The 5,773-nt window shown below is 41.1% G+C and overlaps 1 protein-coding gene across 3 annotated transcripts in view; it reads left to right on the forward strand.

Moving 5' to 3' along the window:
• The first annotated feature begins 183 nt into the window (after positions 1-183).
• The window catches only part of rnf168 (ring finger protein 168), a 16,688-nt gene continuing 11,098 nt past the window's right edge, over positions 184-5,773 (forward strand). For 2 of the 3 annotated variants that reach the window (XM_050060644.1, XM_050060655.1), the window contains exon 1: positions 184-353. The gene's annotated coding sequence lies outside the window, so the exon portion shown is untranslated. Of the gene's footprint in view, positions 354-1,014; positions 1,252-5,773 lie in introns of all 3 variants that reach the window. The other variant, XM_050060651.1, reaches the window with a different exon arrangement.

A 5,773-nucleotide genomic window follows, 5' to 3' on the forward strand; every position in this document is an offset into this window, starting at 1 on the left:
CGAGAGGCATTAACGTAAATTTCTTTGTAGAAAGGCGCTTTATGAAATTAAGTCCATTCACTTGTATTAGTTTACAGCGCAGCCTTGCCACATCCAATATGGCGGCGACGTTGACGTACGGCTCAGCGCTCGATGCGGCGTCTACGTATATGTTGCAAAGTGGCACACCGTTTTTTTGCGCAGGCGCAGTATATCAACAGTAGGTTCACGCGGGACCTGATGGACACAGGTGAACGTTATGCATTGTTAACACTACAACGGTCTCTGGTCAAGTTCCGGTCAGTCTCCGTGAGGCCTGACGGTTCCGGTTAAAGCTCCCGGTGAACGCTCCGGTTAACCGACAGTTTCTACAGGTAAGCTGAAGCTCTAACGTTAACGTGCTAACTGTTAGCCGCTAACAACACAAACACAGCGGCCTGCCACGGTCTGACCTTAGCTCAGAGGCTAACTTTAGCGTTAGCTTTAACCATCCAGGTAAACGGACCTCAGGTGAGTGTTACCGTTTCACTCCAGCAGTACTGGTTATCAGTGTTTACCTGTCTCTGTTTACCTGTCGGGATTTCCGATGACTCGCAATATAAACGATAACGAGCTAGCGTTAGCAGCTACTTAGCTCAAAGTTCCCCTGCTGTGATTTAACGCTACCCATGGAAAGTGTTGTTTGTTTGGTTGTGTTCAGTATAAACAAACAGTTTGACTCACAGGTGTGTGACATAAACATGTTGGTGTGTTTTGATAAACATCAGCTCCATGTTGTTTTCGTCATCAGTAAGAGCGTTGAGACAACGTTAGAACTGGTTCTGGTTGATATCAAACCTCCACATGTTGTAACTCAGATATTATTGATTATAGATCAGTGATCACAGAATGAATCTGATTGAACTGTAAACAGGAAACACAAACATGATGTAAACATAAATAAAACATTGAGCTCATCACTTTATTTCTGTTTTACAATCTGTTTACAACTTTATTGACCACAGTCATATTTACACTCAGACTTTTATCGATCAGATTGTGACCGTGTCCCTGACCTCGCCACTCAGACTCAGACTGAAGCTCAGAGAGATTCATGACATGTCAGATGTGATCAAACTCTGAGTCTAATCCTGAACTCTGACTTGACTTGACACAACATGGGCAGCTGTGTGACGGTATTTACAGAGACTTGGCTGGATAGCACCGCTCCTGACGTGGCTATCGAGCTAGCAGGCCGCACTGTCTACCGAGCCGACAGGACTGCAGACTCCGGTAAGAGCAGGGGAGGAGGAGTGTGTATCTACGTAAACAACGACTGGTGTCAGGTCAAAGACGTGGCATGTCTGGTGTCCAAAGCATATTTATAATGTTAAAAATATATAAATATTTCAAAACACTACATTACCTTACTCAACTCTCCCCTCTTTACTTACTCATATAAGTATTCACTATAAGAAATGAAAATTTAAGGAGCTATTGAGCTCAAAAGTACCAAACTGTCCTTACAGAGTAACGTCCCCACTTAAATCTAAGTACAAAAATGTGCCAAAAATGTCAGAAATCTTAATAAAAGCATTAATTATCTACTGGGGCATAATTGTGATAATGTTTGCAATGACATCTGCAAATATGGTAACAATGCTAAGCTTATTTACATTTTAACGCAAGAAATACTTTTGTCTCCATATTTGGATTTCCATAATGTCCTTCCTGGGTAACAGACATACAGTGGCTATATATTGCCATATTTTGATATGGATAGTCATGTGACAGACTGTTGTATCAGCCAGAAGATTCTGAAGGGCCCCAAAACACATTACAAGGTCAGAAATTCTCTCTTAAAATGTTGATATTTTGACCTTTTTGGTCACTGGTGCGTTATGTCCTCAAATCATGTGTCTTTCTGGATAACGCTAATAAAACATTTATGATGTTTATATATTCAAAAACTACCAATTTCATGTTAAATATGACATTGATGTGTTGAAGTTTAAGTTATAGTTTTCCACAGTAGGCCTAGTTAAAGCCTGATTATAAAGGGAAAAGTGTTTTTTTGTCCTCCCTGGGTAACAAAGATCTTCTGTTACCCAGGACATGTTCTCTGTTATCCAGAGTGGACATGTTTATAAATACAGATTTGTATTAGTATCTGTAGCTTTTTAGGCATTGACTTGATATTGTTATATTAAATTAATAACAATATTATGTATTTTTTAACTTTTATGGCATTTTCTGTTATTTATCTTGAATTCATCTGATTCAATGAACACAGGTCATTATCATAGATTTTTGTTATTTTTTTTCAAGTTATTGTCTAAAAATGAACCAATAATAATGCTATAATCTAATATTTATGTTTTAATAAGGTTTTAGTATAGCTTTTGATGTTTCAGGGTCGGTTTTGTTCGTCCAGATGCCGCTGTCTGATGAAGAGAGGCAGAGACTATACAGGGTCAGGAAGAATGCTGATCCACAAGCTAGGGCTGAGTATCTTGAGGAAAAGAGAGCAAGGTATTGTGATTTAGTGAAGGCAGATCAGTAAAAAGGTAAAAAAAAAATATCAAAATAGGTTTACACTCATTGCAAAAGGCTTAGATGTTTTAGTTAACCCTCCTGTTGTGTTGTGGGTCAAATTGACCCGTTTCAATGTTTAAGAACACAGAAAACATGTTTTTATTAAGTTTTGGAGCATGAAACTGTTTCTGCTGGACTTGATTAGTGTAATGAACATGTAAATGAAAATGACTACTGACACGGCAGTGATAATGGAGGAAGGGTAAAAATATCACATTTCTTGCAAATCGAGACACAAGAGAAGAGAATGACAGCCCCGGAGGCTCTGGAACATATCCTTGATCAGGATAGTGAAGTTGAGGAGGAATTGTCTGAAAATTAAGATGATCTTGAGATCAACTCTGATCATGATGATGAATTTTCAGACCAAGAGAAACATTCATATCAAAAAATGGCCAAATAGAATATTTAATGCCTCATTTTTGCCAGTGTACTAAGAGAAATCAGTTTGAAAGTTATTTTTTAATGAAAAACAAGTGAATTCTCATAAGTAAACCATGATCTTTAAGGGGTGAAACACTTGATTACATTAAATAATGATTACATTAATGTCAATTGAGCTAACGATAATATTTATAGAGAAAAATATATTTACCTCCACCAAGGAGGTTATGTTTTCGCTGGCGTTTGTCTGTCTGTTTGTTTGTTTGTTTGTTTGTTTGTTTGTTTGTCTGCAAAATAACTCAAAAAGTTATAAACAGATTTTGATTAAATTTTCAGGAAAGGTGGATAATGGGACAAGGTGGTGAAATGTTGGTGGTGATCGGTTGAAGCAAAGTGGATAAAATAATAAATGAAGTCTACGGTCTGACAGCCTCAGCAGCAATTAAGACGGTGAAAATAGCGCCATCTGGTAGCCGGAAAGCACGTCTTGTTCTACTTGCTAAATATTATTAAATTCTAAAGTTGAAATTAATGTTCTGTGTTGGAAAAAAGAAAGTGAAAAATACAAAAAAAGATTATATTCTGTGTTGGTACAAAATAAAAACGAAATAAATACACCACAGTGTCTCCATGGTGACGGCATATATAACCTAATAATGATAGTGATGCAAATAACCTAATTGTGATGCAGGCTGCAAAATCTGATGCAGAGGGGGAGGGAATATCACTTACTTGGCGGAGGTCTGCACTCTCTGAGTGCTTTTCTAGTTTTAAACTACTTTCAGATGGTTCAGCTCTAACTATAGTTATCTATAAACTTTTATATGCCAACAATGGTAGACATTTTAATTAATTTTCAATTCCATTCCCGTTACCCAGGAAGGACATTTTCCATGGGATTATCCATATGATTGACTGAAAAATGTTAATTGCATTTTTAAAATGAATTCTTTTTGTTGAGTTGTATACAGAACACTCTAATAAAGATAGAAAGTGCCTAAATTGGCATTTTTAGCCAATTTGATTTATTTTCAATTTTCAAATTCAGCACTGCTCCCCGGACTTAGAATACCTGGCAGTGAAATGCAGGCCGTTCTACGTACCGAGGGAGTTTTCTGCCATCCTCATCACAGCTGTTTACATTCCACCACATGCTAACGCTAAGCTAGCTCTGGAAGGGCTGCATAGCTCTATTAACAACCAGCTAAATGCCCATCTAGAGGGGGCTGTGATTGTGACAGGGGACTTTAACCATGCAGAACTTAAGGCAGTGCTAGCAAAGCTCCAAAAAAAATGTTAGCTTCCTGACCAGAGATAAAAATATCCTTGACCAGGTGTACATAAACATCCTGGGATCATACAAAGCTGCACCATCTCCACACCTCGGAGTATCAGACCACATCTCTCTGATACTGACCCCGTCGTATAAACCTGTAGTCTGCAGAACGAGACCAGCTGTAAAGACTGTGCAGGTATGGAGGGAGGGGGCTGCTGCATCACTGCAGGACTGCTTTGGGAGTACAGTATGGGAGGTGTTTTCTCAGGGAGCTGACTTGGAGGAATACACCTCTACCGTCCTGGACTACATTCACTTCTGCACCGAGGCTGTACTGGACACCAAAACCATCAGGGTGTTCCCAAACCAGAAACCCTGGTTGGATAATAACGTGAGGTCTCTGCTCAGGACAAGGGACGCAGCCTTCAGGTCAGGAGACATGCTGGCCTACAGTACTACCCGGAGGGACCTGAAAAAAGGCATCAGAGAGGCCAAGGGCAGGTACGAGCAATGCATTGAGGGTCACTTTGAGAATAACGTCCCTAGGAGTATATGGAGAGGAATTAAAACCCTAGTTGACGACAAGAGCAACACCACACAGGTCAGTAAGAACAGGGACCTTCCGGACACCCTGAACCACTTCTAAGCTCGGTTTGATAAACAGCACCGCGGTGTGAGAGCTGCAAGAACTCAAGCAGGCACTCATCCTCCAGCACCATCAGGTGAGGTCCACCCTGAGGAGGATCAACATCACCAAAGCCGCTGGACCGGATGGGGTGTCGGGCCGCACACTGAAGACCTGCGCCGACCAGCTGGCAGGGCTGTTCACAGACATCTTTAACCTCTCCTTGCAACAAGCTGCAGTCCCCACCTGCAGATCTACAGAGGATGCTGTCTCCATCGCAATCCACACAGCCCTGACTCACCTGGAGCTTCCAAACACGTACGTGAGGATGTTCTTCGTGGACTTCAGCTCCGCCTTCAACACTATAATTCCCCATAAACTGGTTCATAAACTCACCGGCCTTGGTCTTTCCACCTCACTCTGTTCATGAATTATGGACTTCCTTACCAACAGACCACAGAATGTCAGGATAGGGAACTTGACATCAGCAACCATAATCCTGAACACTGGTGCACCGCAGGGCTGTGTGCTCAGTCCGGCCCTCTTCACTCTCTTCACCCAAGACTGTGCCCCCATCCACCCCTCCACTGTGGTGGGACTCATCAATCAATCAATTTTATTTATAAAGCCCAATATCACAAATCACAATTTGCCTCACAGGGCTTTACAGCATACGACATCCCTCTGTCCTTATGACCCTCACAGCTGATAACGATATTCGGTAACCGAATATATTCGGCCTAATATTATAATAATACACACATTCGGTATTCGGTGGAATAAGTTAAAAGCAAGGCCGAATAATAGTGGCGTGTTTTGATAACGCAATCAAACAGCGTGCCGTGACGGGCGGAATAAAATGTCGGCAGTGTGGCGATCCGCCCGTCACGGCACTCGCATTTGCGACTAAAAATAGTTTTGAGCGAGCAAAATAG

The sequence above is a fragment of the Epinephelus moara genome, chromosome 2 (genome assembly GCF_006386435.1).
Source record: "Epinephelus moara isolate mb chromosome 2, YSFRI_EMoa_1.0, whole genome shotgun sequence".
NCBI classification, from domain to species: domain Eukaryota; kingdom Metazoa; phylum Chordata; class Actinopteri; order Perciformes; family Serranidae; genus Epinephelus; species Epinephelus moara.